The following is an 18,022-nucleotide window of genomic DNA, read 5'->3' on the forward strand; positions in this document are numbered from 1 at the left end:
CATGATGCGGGAACACCTGGAGGCCAGTCAGCGGCAACAGCAAGCCTCCTACAACAGATCTGCTCAACCCAGGAGTTTAAGCCGGGGGACAGAGTGCTGGTCCTGGTGCCAACCGTTGAGTGTAAATTCCTGGCAACCTGGCAAGGACCATATGAGGTCATTGAACGCATGGGAGAAGTAAACTACAAGGTGAGGCAACCAGATAAAAGAAAAACTGAGCAGATTTATCATGTTAACCTTTTAAAGAAGTGGCACGCCAGAGAGGCGCTGTTCAGCTGTCTACCCCCCACAGAGACCAAGGAACCGGCGCGAGAAGAGGTTCAGCTGGGTCCAAATCTGTCCCCACATCAACGACAGATGGCCCTGGAACTCGTGGAGCAGAACCAGGATGTCTTCTCCTCCCTTCCCGGTCACACAGAGGTGGTCCAACATGAGATCCGCACCATGCCTGGCCGAACGGTAAACCAGCGCCCGTACCGCGTGCCAGAGGCTCGTAAAGTGGTTATACAGAAGGAGGTAAGGAAGATGCGGGAGTTGGGAGTAATCGAAGAGTCCCACAGTGCCTGGGCAAGTCCCATCGTACTAGTTCCCAAGCCAGACGGTTCAGTACGATTTTGTAATGACTATCGAAAGTTGAATGAAGTGTCTGAATTTGATGCATACCCAATGCCTCGTGTCGATGATTTAATAGACTCCTTGGGGCATGCTCGTTTCCTAACCACTCTTGATCTCACAAAAGGCTACTGGCAGGTGCCCCTGACCCCGGCGTCTAAGGAGAAGACAGCCTTTGCCACCCCGGAGGGGCTCTACCAGTATACCCGACTTCCGTTTGGTCTCCACGGGGCACCTGCCACGTTCCAACGCCTGATGGATCGAGTCCTTGCGCCCCACAAGAGGCACGCAGCGGCTTATTTGGATGATGTTGTTATACAAAGTCCGGATTGGGCCAGCCACATACCCCGGGTACAAGCGGTGCTGGATTCGCTCAGGGAAGCAGGGCTCACGGCAAACCCGAAGAAGTGCAAGCTGGCCTTCAGTGAGACAAACTACCTGGGGTACACCATTGGGCGGGGGTTGGTCAAACCACAGGAAGCCAAACTGCGGGCCATACAGGACTGGCCGCAGCCCATCACCAAGAAGCAAGTAAGGTCATTTTTGGGCCTCGCTGGCTACTATAGACGCTTTATTGCAGATTTTGCTACCATAGCTGCACCGTTGACGGAGCTGACGACCAAACGCCACTCACGAATGGTGAAGTGGAACCCTGCGGCGGAGGCGGCTTTCCTCAACCTGGAAGCGAGCACTCTGTTCCAGTCCGATCCTGGTGGCACCAGACTTCAAGAAGGAATTCATTGTCCAAGCGGATGCTTCGGAGGTGGGTCTGGGTGCTGTCCTCACCCAGGCACATGACGGTGAAGAACATCCCATTCTCTACCTAAGCAGAAAGTTACTTCCAAGAGAGAAGAACTATTCAACGGTGGAGAAAGAATGTCTGGCTGTAGTCTGGGCCCTGGAGTCCCTTCGGTTCTATCTCCGGGGCCGACGTTTCATGGTGGTATCTGATCACGCCCCTCTGCAGTGGATGGCCAAGAACAAGGAATCAAACAGTAGAGTAACCAGATGGTTTTTGAGCTTGCAACCGTTTAACTTTTCTGTTGTCCACAGGGCTGGCAAGCACCACGGCAATGCGGACGCCCTCTCCCGGCGTGATGCCTTCTTCGCTGCCTTTACCCCGACGAGGACGTCGGTCCCGAGGAGGGGGATGTGTGATGTCACGAGAGGCTGTGTCCTGGAGGGACGTTACATCCCCCTGAGGTGGCTGCAAACCCAGACAGCTATGGCTCCATCTGCTGGTATGGTCGGGAACTCCACCCCTCTATGGCCAATCTTCCCACGCAGCTGAAACAAATGAGGAGCTGATGAGCTGAAGGTTTGGGAAGGGAAGAGACACAGTCTCCAACCTGGGCTCTCTGGAGGACAAGAGTGCTGCACGTCCACTTCCATGAGGAATATAAGGATTTGGAGATACTTACCTTTGGGAAATACTCACCTTTGGATATATGCACCTGTGGAAATACGTGAGAGACATTTGGAAGGACTTTTTGCTGGGTTGGCCACTAGCTGCAACGTGGACTACAGTAAGGCTGGGGAAAAGTTATCTGAGCGAGTGAGAATTATGATTTTGGATGTGGAAGAGACATCCCTGAACTGTTAACCCTTAAAGAGCCACAAGAGAACAGAATTTTGTTATATTTTCGTTAATTTCCCAAGACCTATAATAAAATCCTTGTTTTGTTTGAACCTTGTCTCCTTGCACTACTTGAGCAATCCCGCTGAAAGCTGTGTAGCCTCTCGTGACGTCACAATAGATATAGAATTATTGTAAAATTAACTCTGTCTATAAGGTGTAGATAGTAAGTATAGACCGGAAGTAGAGGCCTGGGCGTTGTTGTTCACTAATTTACTCCAAGTAGGGAAAGGATGGTGGGGTTGAAAAGTAATAAAGGGGAATATATATATAAAAAATAAAAAAAACATGGGGGATTGGAAGTGATGCAGACAATTACATTGATAGAAGATACAATCTATCTGCAATATTAAGCTGATCCATCCCCCCGAAAAAAAAAAAAAAAAAAAAAAAACTCTAAAGCACAACAACAGCCCTGGAGAAATAGAAAAAATTGCCAAGCTCCTTGCCTACTCCCCTGCAGAGATAGACAAGATTGTCCAGCAATGGCGTGCCATCCATCTTAGTAAATGGAATGAGACAAAAAACACACTGGGCTTCTGGAGTGAGATTTGGAAGTTCAGGGATGCAGCAGATATCAACCCGTTTCAAGAACTTGCCATGGCTGCTGTATCTGTGTTGTCCTTGCCACACTCGAATGCTGAAGTCGAGAGAGTATTCAGCCAGATGAGTGTGGTAAAAAGCAAACTTAGAAATCGGATGTCCTTGCAGACCCTTAACTCCATCCTGTACATTTGATGTGGACTGAATCTGTCTGGTGAGGCTTGCTATGAGCACCAGCTGCCTGATAATGTTTTGCAGCTTTTTGGCACATCAGCTGCTTACTCATTTAAGTCAGCTCCCTCAGTTGCTGAACCTGCCATAGAGAGCCTTGACCAAAATGACGATGACCCACTCTTTCTGTGAGCCAGCACTGCCTGTGTGTGTGTGGAGGGGGGTTTGAAAAAAACAAACAATTAACCTGAATTAGGGCCAGACTAGTTACCATCATTTTCTCACATTGCCATTGACAGTTTTTTCTATTGTCTCTTTTTGGTCCATTTAGATTGTTAATGTAGATTGTATACAAAAAATTTTTTTAAATGTTATGGTTAAAAATATTCATGTTTCACTGTGACTTGTTGTAGGCTCCTAAGTGAACCATAAGGTTAAAAACCAAACCAAACTTAAGAAAACGAAACTAAAAAATAAATACAATAAATAAATAAATAAAATAAAATAAAAAACGAAGTAACTCCACCAGAGTGTCTCTTTTGGGTCACTTTTGCCGGTCCCAAGCCCGGATAAAGGAGGAGGGTTGGAATTGTGACATAAAAAAAAACAAGAATCGACAGAAGAAAGTTCATTTGTAGTTCTAAACATATTTAGGGTGTTTTTTACTCACTTTTTGTCTCTCCCACAACGTTATTCCTCTCTCCTACAGCGTCCATCACAATTACATGCACATGGCCAATTATGCAAATTGGGTGATGACATCATTTAGTGACTTTTAGGACAGCCAATAGCTACTTTCCTTACTGAGGAGTTGGCGACACTGCAGTAGTAGTCAGTGAGTCAGCTGAATGAGAGAGCCAAGCCAACTGAAAACTAAAGAGAGAAGCACCAGATAAACAAAATATTTTAAACGTTATCATCACGGTGAGCGAGTTATAAAGCATAGGATATGAAACACCAAGTTAAGCGGAGTGTAATGATATAATTGTTGTTATTTTTTGATGATGTTTTGATAGTTAAATTAATTTATAAAAGTCTGTTAGCATAGGTAGCTAACGTTGGCTAAAGTTAGCTACAGTTAAGCAAGCCTGTCGTCATGGTGACAGGACCAACGAAGTGTAAACAAAGGTAAACATTGTAACTTGCTGTTTTTAGGGATATGTTGAGAATGATAAGATGATAATGAATACCTTTAAAAAAATTTTTTTTTTTTTTGTATGTTGGCTATTTAGAATTGTATAAGAGTAGCAAAGTCAGTTGAATGAGTGCGAGCCAACTAAAAACTGTATTGAAGAGAGAAGCACCAGATAAACTAACTATTTTAAATCTTCAAGGTTTCATAAATTACTACGTTTTTGGTCACTTTACCCAAAAAACGTTGGGACACAGACCATCATAATACATTGTAAACAACTACCATGCTTTCATGTTTCACTACATGCTGCTAGTACAAAACAATGGTATTTCTTTTTTCAGATAGCCCAACAGAGGTTACCTACCAGAACCAGAACCAGACCAGTAGTATGATGCCCAGTGACGTGGTGAATGATTCTGTTTACTCAAACTTTACTGTGATGTGGAAGCACCCCAGGCACCCAGTAACGGAACCGGTCTAACGGTGAAGTACGAGAACACCGGGAGCCTGAGAAAGGCACCTATGGTTACTCTGACCTTGCGGGAGAGCAAGAGCAGCTCCTCCAGCTCATCAGAAGACAAGGGAGAAAAGGAGGAAAAGGAAGAGAGGGAGGAGAGGAGAGGAGAGGAGAGGCAGGAGAGAGATGAAGAGGAGAAGGAGGAAAAGAGGGAGGGGGAGAGGATGGTTCTGCAGGCCGAGGTGAACACAGATGAAGCCTCTTCCCAGTGCTCCTCTTCATCTTCATCATCATCTTCAGAGCAGCAGAAACCTCTGCCAGTAGCAGATGGGCAGGTGGTCTCACTCTATGTCAGGGTAAGACAATGTTAATATTACCTTAGGCTAAGATGTACAGACGTGGTCAAAAGTTTTGAGAATGACACAAATATTTATTTTCACAAAGTCTGCTGCCTCAGTTTTTATGATGGCAATTTGCATATACTCCAGAATGTCATGAAGAGTGATCAGATGAATTGCAATTAATTGCAAAGTCCCTCTTTGCCATGAAAATTAACTTAATCCCCAAAAAACATTTCCACTGCATTTCAGCCCTGCCACAAAAGGACCAGCTGCTCTGCCATCATGTCAGTGATTCTCTCGTTAACACAGGTGAGAGTGTTGACGAGGACAAGGCTGGAGATCACGCTGTCATGCTGATTGAGTAAAAATAACAGACTGGAAGCTTTAAAAGGAGGGTGGTGCTTGAAATCATTGTTCTTCCTCTGTTAACCATGGTTACCTGCAAGGAAACACGTGCCGTCATTATTGCTTTGCACAAAAAGGGCTTCACAGGCAAGGATATTGCTGCTAGTAAGATTGCACCTAAATCAACCATTTTTCAGATCATCAAGAACTTCAAGGAAAGAGGTTCAATTGTTGTGAAGAAGGCGTCAGGGCGCCCAAGAAAGTCCAGCAAGCGCCAGGACCGTCTCCTAAAGTTGATTCAGCTGCGGGATCGGGGCACCACCAGGGCAGAGCTTGCTCAGGAATGGCAGCAGGCAGGTGTGAGTGCATCTGCACGCACAGTGAGGCGAAGACTTTTGGAGGATGGCCTGGTGTCAAGAAGGGCAACAAAGAAGCCACTTCTCTCCAGGAAAAAACATCAGAGACAGACTGATATTCTGCAAAAGGTACAGGGTTTGGACTGCTGAGGACTTGGGTAAAGTCATTTTCTCTGATGAATCCCCTTTCCGATTGTTTGGGGCATCCGGAAAACACCTTGTCCGGAGAAGACAAGGTGAGCGCTACCATCAGTCCTGTGTCATGCCAACAGTAAAGCATCCTGAGACCATTCATGTGTGGGGTTGCTTCTCAGCCAAGGGAGTGGGCTCACTCACAATTTTGCCTAAGAACACAGCCATGAATAAAGATTGGTACCAACACATCCTCCGAGAGCAACTTCTCCCAACCATCCAAGAACAGTTTGGTGACGACCAATGCCTTTTCCAGCATGATGGAGCACCTTGCCATGAGGCAAAAGTGATAACTAAGTGGCTCGGGGAACAAAACATCGACATTTTGGGTCCATGGCCAGGAAACTCCCCAGACCTTATTCCCACTGAGAACTTGTGGTCGATCCTCAAGAGGCAGGTGGACAAACAAAAACCCACATATTCTGACAAACCCTTGAAAAAGAAGGGTCAACATTGCAAATATGGACTCTTTGCATAAACTTAATGTAATTGTCAATAAAAGCCTTTGACACTTATGGAATGCTTGTAATTATACTTCAGTATACCATAGTAACATCTGACAAAAATATCTCATAACACTAAAGCAGCGAACTTTGTGAAGACCAATACTTGTGTCATTCTCAAAACATTTGACCACGACTGTACTGTGAAAAGTGTGTAATGATGTCAGGGTGAGATGTACAGAGCTGTGTGAGAGTTTAAGACACTATTGGTGTTTGTGTGTATGTGTGTTACATCATGCTTTGTAGACTAATATCAGAGTGGAGGTTGCTCTCTCAGGGTCATGTCTGAGATAACATGGGCTATATAACACATAAAATCAAATCAAATTTTATTTGCCACATGCGCCGAATACAACAGGTGTAGACATTACAGTGAAATGCTCACTTACAAGCCCTTAACCAACAACACAGTTTATTAAAGAAAAATTTTAAATAAAAAAGTGTTAATTAAGAAAAATAAAAAATAAAAGCAAATAGCTAAAGAGCAGCAGTAAAATAAAATAGCAGTAGGGAGGCTATATACAGGGGGGTACCGGTACAGAGTAAATGTGTGGGGGCACCGGCTAGTCGAGGTAATTGAGGTCATATGTACATGTGGGTAGAGTTAAAGTGACTATGCATAAATAGTCAACAGAGTAGCAGCAGCGTAAAAGAGGGGAATGGGGTGGGGTGCGGGGTGCAGTGCAAATAGTCCGGGTCGCCATGATTAGCTGTTCAGGAGTCTTATGGCTTGGGGGTAGAAGCTGTTGAGAAGCCTCTTGGACCTACACTTGGCGCTCCGGTACCGTTTGCCGTGCGGTAGCAGAGAGAACAGTCTATGACTAGGGTGGCTTGAGTCTTTGACCATTTTTAGGGCCTTCCTCTGACACCGCCTGGTATAGAGGTCCTGGATGGCAGGAAGCTTGACCCAAGTGATGTACTGGGCCGTACGCACTACCCTCTGTAGTGCCTTGCGGTCGGAGGCCGAGCAGTTACCATACCAGACGGTGATGCAATCAGTCAGGATGCTCTCGATGGTGCAGCTGTATAACTTTTTGAGGATCTGAGGACCCATGCCAAATCTTTTCAGTCTCCTGAGGGGGAATAGGTTTTGTCGTGCCCTCTTCATGACTGTCTTGGTGTGTTTGGACCATGATAGTTTGTTAGTAATGTGGACACCAAGGAACCTGAAGCTCTCAACCTGTTCCACTACAGCCCCGTCGATGAGAATGGGGGCGTGCTCAGTCCTCTTTTTTTTCTTGTAGTCCACAATCATCTCCTTTGTCTTGATCATGTTGAGGGAGAGGTTGTTATCCTGGCACCACACGGCCAGGTCTCTGACCTCCTCTCTATAGGCTGTCTCGTCGTTGTCGGTGATCTTGCCTACCACTGTTGTGTTGTCGGCAAACTTAATGATGGTGTTGGAGTCGTGCCTGGCCATGCAGTCATGGGTGAACAGGGAGTACAGGAGGAGACTGAGCACGCACCCCTGAGGGGCCCCCGTGTTGAGGATCAGCATGGCAGACGTGTTGTTACCTACCCTTACCACCTGGGGGCGGCCCGTCAGGAAGTCCAGGATCCAGTTGCAGAGGGAGGTGTTTAGTCCCAGGATCCTTAGCTTAGTGATGAGCTTTGAGGGCACTATGGTGTTGAACGCTGAGCTGTAGTCAATGAATAGCATTCTCACGTAGGTGTTCCTCTTGTCCAGGTGGGAAAGGGCAGTGTGGAGTGCAATAGAGATTGATCATCTGTGGATCTGTTGGGGCGGTATGCAAATTGGTGTGGGTCTAGGCTTTCTGGGATAATGCTGTTGATGTGAGCCATGACCAGCCGTTCAAAGCACTTCATGGCTACAGACGTGAGTGCTACGGGTCGGTAGTAATTTAGGCAGGTTATCTTAGTGTCCTTGGGCACAGGGACTATGGTGGTCTGCTTGAAACATGTTGGTATTACAGACTCAGTCAGGGACATGTTGAAAATGTCAGTGAAGACACTTGCCAATTGGTCAACACATGCTCGGAGTACACGTCCTGGTAATCCGTCTGGCCCTGCGGCCTTGTGAATGTTGACCTGCTTAAAAGTCTTACTCACATCGGCTACAGAGAGCGTGATCACATAGTCATCCGGAACAGCTGATGCTCTCATGCATGCTTCAGTGTTGCTTGCCTCGAAGCGAGCATAGAAGTGATTTAGCTCGTCTGGTAGGCTTGTGTCACTGGACAGTTCGCGGCTGTGCTTCCCTTTGTAGTCTGTAATAGTTTTCAAGCCCTGCCACATCGACGAGCGTCAGAGCCGGTGTAGTATGATTCAATCTTAGTCCTGTATTGACTCTTTGCCTGTTTGATGGTTCGTCGGAGGGCATAGCTGGATTTCTTATAAGCTTCCGGGTTAGAGTCCCGCTCCTTGAAAGTGGCAGCTCTACCCTTTAGCTCAGTGCGGATGTTGCCTGTAATCCATGGCTTCTGGTTGGGGTATGTACGTACGGTCACTGTGGGGACGACGTCATCGATGCACTTATTGATGAAGCCAGTGACTGATGTGGTGTACTCCTCAATGCTATCTGAAGAATCCCGGAACATATTCCAGTCTGTGCTAGCAAAACAGTCCTGTAGCTTAACATCTGCGTCATCTGACCACTTTGTTATTAACCGAGTCACTGGTGCTTCCTGCTTTAGTTTTTGCTTATAAGCAGAAATCAGGAGGATAGAGTTATGGTAGAACGGATTTAAGCTTCCCTGCATTAAAGTCCCCAGCCACTAGGAGCACTGCCTCTGGATGAGCATTTTCCTGTCTGCTTATGGCCTTATACAGCTCATTGAGTGCAATCTTAGTGCCAGCATCGGTTTGTGGTGGTAGATAGACAGCTACAAAATATATATATGAAAACTCTCTTGGTAAATAGTGTGTCTACAGCTTATCATGAGATACTCTACCTCAGGCGAGCAAAACCTTGAGACTTCCTTAGTATTAGATTTTATGCACCAGCTGTTATTTACAAATATACACAGACCGCCACCCCTTGTATTACCGGAGTCAGCCGTTCTATCCTGCCGATGTAGCGTGTAGCCCGCTAGCTGTATGTTATCCATGTCATCGTTCAGCCACGACTCGGTGAAACATAAGATATTACAGTTTTTAATGTCCCGTTGGTAGGATAACCTTAGTCTTTGGTCATCCAATTTGTTTTCAAATAATTGAACATTGGCTAATAGGATTGATGGAAGAGGCAGTTTACTCGCTCGCCGTCAGATCCTTACAAGGCACTCCGACCTACGTCCACGATATCTCCGTCTCTTTCTCATGCGAATGACAGGGATTTGGGCCTTGTCGGGTGTCTGTAGAATATCCTTCGCGTCCGACTCGTTGAAGAAAAAATCTTCATCCAATACGAGGTGAGTAATCGCTGCCTGATATCCAGAAGCTCTTTTTGGTCATAAGAGACGGTGGCAGAAACATTATGTACAGAATAAATTACAAATAACGCGAAAAAACACACATAATAGTACAATTGGTTAGAGGGCTGTAAAACGGCAGCCATCTTCTCCGGCACCAAGTAATGAAAATACATACGCACACACACAGGACTGAGGCTGATAGTAATGCTGAAGGCCACTAGAGAGCGCCTTGCACCTCTCTGACAGGTTCAAAATTCCTCTCAAGGTTTCTTCCTTTCAGGAAGTTTGATTGATTGATTAATTGATTAGGGCAGGTGTGAGTGTATAGGTGAGGGCTTGATGAAGTGGAGTAGCTGATTATGTGTTTGATGTTTTATATAGTCAACTTCATACTTATCTATAGTGGATTTAACACAACAACACATCTGATTAAATAAAAACACGTTCACTGGCATAACACAAACATACACACCCACACACACACACCGTTCCCAACTCATCAAGGTGCATTTGAGTTTAAGGGTGAGTCCCAAATGGGACCCTATTCCCTATGTAGGGCACCACTTTTGACCGGAGCCACATAGGGTTAGACTCGGGGCAAAAGTCTCTGGCCAAAAGCAGTGCAATGTAGGGATAGGGTGTCATTTCAGATCTAATTATGTTGATAAGGAAGGGAACATGATCCATCCTGTCCTCCTTTTCACTACACTACAGTACAGTACAATCCCAAAGCACCTCTCCTTTTCCACCCTTTACCGCTTTCCTCCCTCTATCCCTCCTCTCCTCTCTCCCCCTCTTCTTCCTGACACCTCATCCCCCCGCCCCCATGGCAATTTTTGAGTGACACACACATTCTGACAGCAGGTCTCAGAGTACAAATCAAAACAACCAGGGCACACACACACACACACAGAGTCACGGTCAGGACAGAAGCTCTGATACACACACACGCAGCACAGCCAGGAGTTGCTGGGTACAACAGAAGAGATGTGACTGGGGCCAGACCACAGGCTGAGAACACACACAGACTATTACATACAAACACACTTCTGCACAGGAAAACGTAACGTAATGACTATAACTACTGTTCCATGAAGGAGGGAAACGAGGTACAACATACTATGGGGAGTCACACTCTCGCGACTTCGGTTGAATGATCTACAATCATGCCTGACAAGGCCAATGAAATCCACACCTCGCTGGAAGCCCCACCTTCCACATGTGATAAGTGTGAGGCTCAGATTCATTCCTTCAATTTAATACCGCTCTTCACCGGGCCCAGGAATGGGCAGTGCGGGACCAAACAGGTGTTTTTCCTCCTTCAGTCAGTCAACTTCGGTACAACTTAGTATGGGGAAATATAATCAAGCCCCAAGCCAACCCCAACGGATACTAAATGAAACGGCCTGACCCCGGCAGGTGCGGCAGTCTGGGTATTGCGCACACGGCACACTGCCTAGTGACTTTCCCCTGTCCCAGCCATAAGCACACTGTGTGCTATACTGGGAGCAGTGGAATCCGAGCGAAAAAACCTCAGCAAGCATGTCACGCCCTGACTCAGGGGACTCGTATATGTTGAGTCAGGGTGTGTATATTCTTCTATGTTTTGATCTATTATGTGTAGATCTATGTTGGCCGGTGTGGTTCCCAATCAGAGGCAGCTGTAGCTCGTTGTCTCTGATTGGGGATCATTCTTAGGCAGCCTATTGGCACTAGTGGGTTGTGGGATCTTGTTCCTTGTAAGGTATGTTGTGTGTGCTACCTTGGACTTCACGTTTCATTTCGTTTATTGTTTTGTCAAGTGTTTATTAAGTTAAATAAACATGTACGTATATCACGCTGCGCCTTGGTCTGTCCCGTCATTAAACGAACGTGACAGAAGATCCCACCAAACGAGGACCAAGCAGCGTGTCCAGGCGGAGCGGATGGCCATGTCACAGGTGGCCAATTTGTGGTCATGGGAGGAGATATTCGCGGGAAAGGACCATGGGCTAAGGTAGATGCCCAGGCAGGAGAGGAGCAACGGCAACACGGAGGAGGCCGGTCGACGAGGAAGCCCGAGAAGCAGCCCCAAGAAAAAATGTTGGGGGGGCACACGGGGTGGTTGGCGGAGCCTAGGGTTAGGAGCCGGCCTGTTCCTGCTCCTCGCACCAAGCCAGTGGTGCGCGTCGCCAGCCCGGCCCGGCCTGTTCCTGCTCCTCGCACCAAGCTAGTGTTGCGCGCCGCCAGTCCGGCCCGGCCTGTTCCTGCTCCTCGCACCAAACCAGTGGTGCGCGTCGCCAGTCCAGCCCGGCCTGTTCCTGCTCCTCGCACCAAGCCAGTGGTGCGCGTCGCCAGTCCGGCCCGGCCCGTTCCTGCCCCTCGCACCAAGCCAGTGGTGCGTGTTCCTAGTCAGGTCCGGCCCGTGCCTGCTCCTCGCACCAGACCAGTGGTGCGTTTGTCCAGTCCGGCACGGCCCGTGCCCGTTCCACTCCGGAGCCAGAGCAGTCCGCTCCACCGGTGCCTGATCCAGCTCAGGTCAGTTGCGCCACTCCGGAGCCAGAGCAGTCCGCTCCACCGGTGCCTGATCCAGCTCCGGTCAGCTGCTCCACTCCGGAGCCAAAGCAGTCCGCTCCACCGGTGCCTAGTCCAGCTCCGGTCAGCGGCTCTAGTCCAGACCATGAAGTCAGCCCCTCTCCAGGATCAGGGTCTCCCACACCAGGGTCCAGACAGGGCCTGGCATATCGTGGGAGGAAGGAGAGGGGAAGCAGCGCGCCGAGGTCCAGACCAGACCAGGGGCGCAACAGGGAGGCGGAGAGTGAGAGGTCATCACGCTCCAAGCCGGATCTGCCTCCGAGGCGGAATGCCCACCCGGCCCCTACCCTGTTATGTTTATGTTGTGCAGTCGGAGTCCGCACCTTTGGGGGGGGTACTGTCACGCCCTGACTCAGGGGACTCGTATATGTTGAGTCAGGGTGTGTATATTCTTTGTGGTGTTTTCTATGTTTTGATCTATTATGTGTAGATCTATGTTGGCCGGTGTGGTTCCCAATCAGAGGCAGCTGTAGCTCATTGTCTCTGATTGGGGATCATACTTAGGCAGCCTGTTGGCACTAGTGGGTTGTGGGATCTTGTTCCTTGTAAGGTATGTTGTGTGTGCTACCTTGGACTTCATGTTTCGTTTCGTTTATTGTTTTGTCGAGTGTTTATTAAGTTAAATAAACATGTACGTATATCACGCTGCGCCTTGGTCTGTTAAATGAATGAACGTGACAAAGCACCTGAGTCTACAAACTCTGAATGCTCACGAGCCGCCAGCAATTACAGCGATTGGCTGGTGGTGGAGGAGTTGAGACTGTATAGCCTGCATGAAGCCCAGGCCACTTTACAGGCACAGGGGGCTCTTGCAATGGCTGACGTAGTACCCCGTTTGCCAAAAGTGGGGGCACATTTGTCACAGTAATGGTCACTCAGACCCGTGCCAAGGCTTCTCGCTCCGGGGGTTAACCGAGCCAAGTGCTTGGGGGGCTTCTTCTTCATCGGATGGGCACGCAAACCCTGTCTCCTTCACTCTCTCCAACTCCAGGAACTGAACATAGGAATGGGTTTGCCATAACCCCGGGGGAAAGCTAGTACGTTTCACTCGCTGAAAGTTAAGCATTCTAGCCGACGTTAGCCAGGAGGCGTTTTAGCATAAGCTAGGCTAGCTATCCTCTTTGACCGCAGCACGGTCCGTTTAGGATAACCAAACGACTTAACGCTACGTATACTTAACAAGAGAGCTACCCCAGCAACTCCAACATGGGGAGGCAGGGATAACTAGTGATAGCTAGCTCGTCTCTGCGAGTTAGCCAACCTGGCTAGCACGCTATGCAGCGCTAGTTTAGATAGCCCAAGTCTGGGAAGAGAGGCAAGCAGTGTTTGACCGAGGCAGACACAGGCTGTGGGGGGCCCACCGAACCTGGCCGCACTCTCGCTTCGAGTAGCCTACCGTCACCGGCGACAGAGCGCACAGGAGCTGGGTTGGGTGTACACAGGTACACCCTACAACCACATTTTGAAGCTTGCCAGACTCATTCTCATGAGACTTGTTCAAACTCATTCATATTTCCCTTATATACAGGTCTAATGAAGCCAGGGTAGTTGGTATAGTGTCGTATGTAAATTGGTATAGATATTTAGCTAGTATATGAGGTAGCTAGGGGTTGTTAATTTGGAACAGTATGGTAGTTATAGTGTGGTAGTTAGCTGGTACAGTGTATATGAGGTAGTTCTAGGGGTAGTTAGGTTAGTACAGTCCTCTGTAGCTCAATTGGTAGAGCATGGCGCTTGTAACGCCAGGATAGTGGGTTTGATCCCCGGGACCACCCATACGTAAAAATGTAGGCACACATGTCTGTAAGTCGCTTTGGATAAAAGCGTCTGCTAAATGGCATATTATATTATATACAGTAGGGTAGTTATAGTGTGGTAGTTAACTGGTATATGAGGTAGTTCTAGGGATAGTTAGTTTAGTACATTAAGGTAGTTATAATGTGTGAGTTAGCTGGTATATGAGGTAGTTCTATGGATAGTTAATTTAGTACAGTAGGGTAATTATAATGTTGTAGTAGAAGTGTGTAATGGAATTGTTCTATATTATTCTTGGTGTGTCTGGTGTCCCCTTACAAGATCCTTTTTTAACCGCCGCCATTGTGTGTGTGTGTGTGTAGGCAGGGAGCGATGGGGAGAGTATAGGTAACTGTTCATTCTCTCAGTGTCTCTTTATGATCCTCTGGCTAAAAGGAGTCGTCTTCAATGTCACTACAGTCGACCTGAAGAGGTAACACACACACTCTCAGACACACACTAATCCAGCTGCATGTGTGTTGTCCTATAGGAAGCCGGTGGACCTCCATAACATGGCTCCAGGTACACACCGTCCCTTCCTGACCTTCGAAGGAGAGGTGAAGACAGACATCAATAAGATGTAAGAATACCTAGAGGACATGCTGGCTCCACCCAGGTACACAAGCACACAGTCAAGAGTGTGAATAAGATTGTGTGTGTTAACGCTGGTGTTCATCAGGTATCCTAAACTGGCAGCTACAAACTGGGAGACATCTTCGCCAAGTTCTCGGCCTACATCAAAAACACCAGGCCAGAGAACAACGCAGTTACAGATACACACACCCTGCTAACCTAGGTGGGTTGCCTGGGTTTGTGTGTGTGTGTTCATGGTGTGACTCTCTAGGTCCGTCTACAGTAACTTTGGTGGTACGTGGCCACCTGGGGAGAACTGGTGAACACAGTTATGGTCAGAGTAAAGCTTTTACCTACAGAGAGAGAGACATGTTAGACACACACACACTCACAAACTAACCCGATACAGAGAGCGAGAGAGAGAGAGCGCAAGAGAGAGAGCGCAAGAGAGAGAGCAAGAGAGAGAGAGCAAGAGAGATACACTACATGACCAAAAGTATGTGAACACCTGCTCGTCGAACATCTCATTCCAAAATCATGGGCATTAATATGGAGTTGGTCCCCCCTTTGCTACTATAACAGCCTCCACTCTTCTGGGAAGGATTTCTACTAGATGTTGGAACATTGCTGAAGGGACTTGCTTCCATTCAGCCACAAGAGTATTAGTGAGGTCGGGCACTGATGTTGGCCGATTAGGCCTGGCTTACAGTCGGCATTCTAATTAATTCCAAAGGTGTTAGATGGAGTTGAGGTCAGGGTTCTGTGCAAGCCAGTCAAGATCTTCCACACCGATCTCGACAAACAATTTATGTATGGACCTTGCTTTGTGCACGGAGGCATTGTCCAGAGAACACGTTTCCACTGCTCCAGAGTCCAATGGTGGCGAGCTTGACACCACTCCAGCCGACGCATGGCATTGCGCATGGTAATCTTAGGCTTGTGTACGGCTGCTCGGCCATGGAAACTGATAGATTAATTATTAATGACTAATTATTACACCCTGAAACTGTGTGAAATGTGTTAGAATGTGTGAGCGTAGGACCAGTAAAGACTATGACATTGAGCTACTATTTAGCAATGTGAGTAAGAGTTAGACCAGACAACAAAGGACAAGGAGAACTGTCTACAGGCAACTGAGAAACCAAGATAACTGAGGAATTTAGGGAGGAGAGAAACTGTTAGGCTTGGAAGAGTGCATGTGTAGTGTATTAAGATTATGTCTTTGTTAAATGTTTTTCATGAAGAAATGGAATGTTGTTTATGTTAGTATCAAGAGGGAATGTTTTAGGTGTAACGCCACATACAACAGACCGGAAGTGTGTTGTAGACAGGGGAGACTGGGGATTGGCCAGAAGAGGGAGCATCATTGTTTATAAATAGGGGGGAAAACGAAGGAGAGGGCAGAACGAGCAGCCATTCTGAGGCGTCGCTCTCCGGGTGTCATGTCACCTGTCACTTATGCTGAAAGCTCGTGATTTTAATAAAAGCCTCTAACACGATGCAGCATAAACGGACTCTTTGTTGACAGCAATAATATGCCACCATTCACCCGATACGACAAATGGCGCCCAACGTGGGGCTGGTCTGCACCTCTCCTTTTGGTTCATTCAGTCGCCAGGCTAACTCGCTTTGAAGCATGGCCAGACAAGGGGTGAGTTTTTCTTACCGCTTCGGAGTTTGTTAGATTGGATACGACTTGTGTACACTGGAGAGATGTACCATACGACCTTGCCTCGGGTGGCGTTATTGCTGATGACTAGAGTCTGTTAAAATGTTATTCCATTGGAAACGGCAGATAATTGGAAGTTTTTAGAGCATTAAACGGTAGGATTTAAGTATTGAAAGTGTACAATTAAGGCGGATATGCGCATCAATAGGGCACTGTACCGCTTAAGACCCCGGGGGGGCCATTTAGAAAATGTTGGGCCGGCAAATCCGTTTGCACGATAGAATGGGCAGACGGTGTGTTTTTTTTAAAGGAAAACTCGGATTAATGGGATTTATCTGATTGTGATTATGATTCGACTCTCGTCCGACGGGGGGTTTGATTGGGTTTGATTTCTCGGTGTAATGCTCTTTAATCCACGGTAACAAAAACGGTAGGATAAATATGTTAAAATAAATAGGGCAGTGCAGGATATGTTTGTTTGCGTGGTAGGCCGCAGTTAGCTAAAGGCTAAGGCTAATTCTAAATGCTTGATTATGTGTCAGGCCATGTGGTACATCGTGGCTAAGGCTAATTCTAAATGCTGAAGTGTGGGTTATGCTACATTCTACATAGCGGCTAAGGCTAATGCTAAATGCTAATGCTAAATGCTGGGTTGTGTTGCAGGCTACATTGTACACAAAGGCTAATGATAATGCTAAGGCTAAAGGCTAATTGTGTTGCGTGCTACATGCTAACGGATATCCTTAGAGACCCCATTACGATGGATTAAAGTCTCTTAAACTTGTCTCTGTGTGTGTAAGTCAGGTTATATGTTTTGTGAGCGCTGTTAAATGTTGTTTGACTATGAGGGGGAAACGGGAGTTACAGCTGGACTGTTAACCGTCTGGTTGGGGGGAGAGATCTAAAATCTTCCACGGTGAAAAAGTATTTTTGAATGGATGTGCGCATGCGCTTGATTTTACGGGGCTAAAACTACGACATGCGGTTGTGCTAAGCCTACAAAACACTGCATTGTGGGTAAAGGTCATAGGTCCCATCTGGGGGCTGCAGGGGGAGACAGAGAAATAGACAGAAAGAGAAGATATATTTTGACACGAGTATTCTAGTTTAAACGGCGGCTGGTTAAAGATGAAACTTGTTTTGTGACCTATTGAATTTATACATTAAATATATGTTGGCGAAGTATAATGAATTGAATTAAATGACGGATTAAAATTAAATAAAAATGTTTTTGAGCGATCGATAATTATTCCGGAGTTAATTCTTAGAGCGAATGTAGAACGAACGAATATTGAATATGGTTGAAATAACTCAGTGATTGCATTAACTACTAAAAGCTGTTTCTGTGTCTTTGTTCCCTTGTCATGAGAGACAGGAGAGAGAGAGAGAGAGGAGATACAGGAAGTGCTGACGTGACATCACGTGACGAGGCAGAGGATCAGATATCAGGCTAGTTCACAAAATCTTCCCCTAAAGGGATATGTGATGTTATGACAATTTTACATAGGCTTGGCAAATACTATTTCATTAAAAATTGCATTTTGGAGGCTCTGTGCATCACTGGGGTTTGATTGGAGTTGTGTTGGGAATCAAGGACTGACATTATTCTGTAAATTTAAGATACTTGGGTGCATATTAAACAATGGAGTTTATGGTTACATTTACTTTCCTGATGGATTGTGGTAAGATAGCCATTAAATTGATAAATGGGTAAGTTAGGATATAGAAATAAAAAATTGGTTTTAAA

At 46.7% G+C, this 18,022-nt stretch overlaps 1 pseudogene; it reads left to right on the top strand.

Moving 5' to 3' along the window:
* The first annotated feature begins 4,778 nt into the window (after positions 1-4,778).
* On the top strand, positions 4,779-15,000 carry LOC121559868 (annotated as a pseudogene).
* The last annotated feature ends 3,022 nt before the right edge of the window (positions 15,001-18,022 follow it).

Source organism: Coregonus clupeaformis, unplaced genomic scaffold, assembly GCF_020615455.1.
Source record: "Coregonus clupeaformis isolate EN_2021a unplaced genomic scaffold, ASM2061545v1 scaf0794, whole genome shotgun sequence".
NCBI lineage: Eukaryota > Metazoa > Chordata > Actinopteri > Salmoniformes > Salmonidae > Coregonus > Coregonus clupeaformis.